This window comes from Octopus bimaculoides, chromosome 12, assembly GCF_001194135.2.
Source record: "Octopus bimaculoides isolate UCB-OBI-ISO-001 chromosome 12, ASM119413v2, whole genome shotgun sequence".
Taxonomy (NCBI): Eukaryota; Metazoa; Mollusca; class Cephalopoda; order Octopoda; family Octopodidae; genus Octopus; species Octopus bimaculoides.
Genome location: NC_068992.1, coordinates 8773453 through 8774221, shown reverse-complemented (window position 1 = coordinate 8774221; position 769 = coordinate 8773453). Strand labels below are relative to the sequence as shown.

The following is a 769-nucleotide window of genomic DNA, read 5'->3' as shown; positions in this document are numbered from 1 at the left end:
GAATAGTAATGAGATGGGGGTCAACCAGAATAAAATAGTAATGAAAGGGGTCTGTAGATAAAAAAATGGCTGAGAACTCCTGAACCCTTCAAGGTTGTGCCCCAGCATGTTCTACAGTTTAATGAATGAAGCAAGTGAAAGATAAAAGATAAAAACAAACAAGTAGAGGAAATAAGAAACCAAAACTTACTGGTTAATTGAAAATGTGATTTTCACAAATCAGTGACTGCTCTGAATCAATACAGCGTCAAGCTAAATGGTTTTTTTTTTTAAATTTTGATCCTTTATATTCTGATTTCAAATCTTGTTGCGGTCAGTTTGCTTGTTAGTTCTTTCGTTGGTTTGATAAACTAATTCTAATGAAGAGTGTAGAATCAATGTGTATGTGCTACACAGCTACATCTAATCCACTCCTAAAAAATTTTGGGCTTGGATCTAAAGTGAGATGTAATATGATTTGTCAACAAGATTGTATGTGCATGTGTGCGTCTAATTTTAGTGTATTGGTACAGCTTTAATTACATGTGTGTGTGTCGTGTGTGTGTATGTGTGTGTATGTGTGTGTATGTATGTGTGTGTGTATGTGTGTGTGTTATGCATAAATGCATATATTTGTATATACATATATGTGTATATGGACATATGTGTCTATGTGTAATTCACTTGAATAGTAACTGAGAGCAGGAAGTTCTTTAAAGTAACAAACAGAATTTTAAAATTTCAAAAACAATCCTTAGTATTCCTTTGTTTTCTTTTTCTTTCTTTTGTC

The 769-nt window shown here is 32.6% G+C and overlaps 1 protein-coding gene across 2 annotated transcripts in view; it reads right to left on the bottom strand.

Annotated features, from left to right (window-relative positions):
- LOC106876762 (uncharacterized) overlaps positions 1-471 on the bottom strand; it is a 16432-nt gene extending 15961 nt beyond the window's left edge. The window contains exon 1 of one of the 2 annotated variants that reach the window (XM_014925450.2): positions 191-471. The gene's annotated coding sequence lies outside the window, so the exon portion shown is untranslated. The remainder of the gene's footprint in view (positions 1-190) is intronic. The other variant, XM_014925449.2, reaches the window with a different exon arrangement.
- Positions 472-769: the final 298 nt, after the last annotated feature.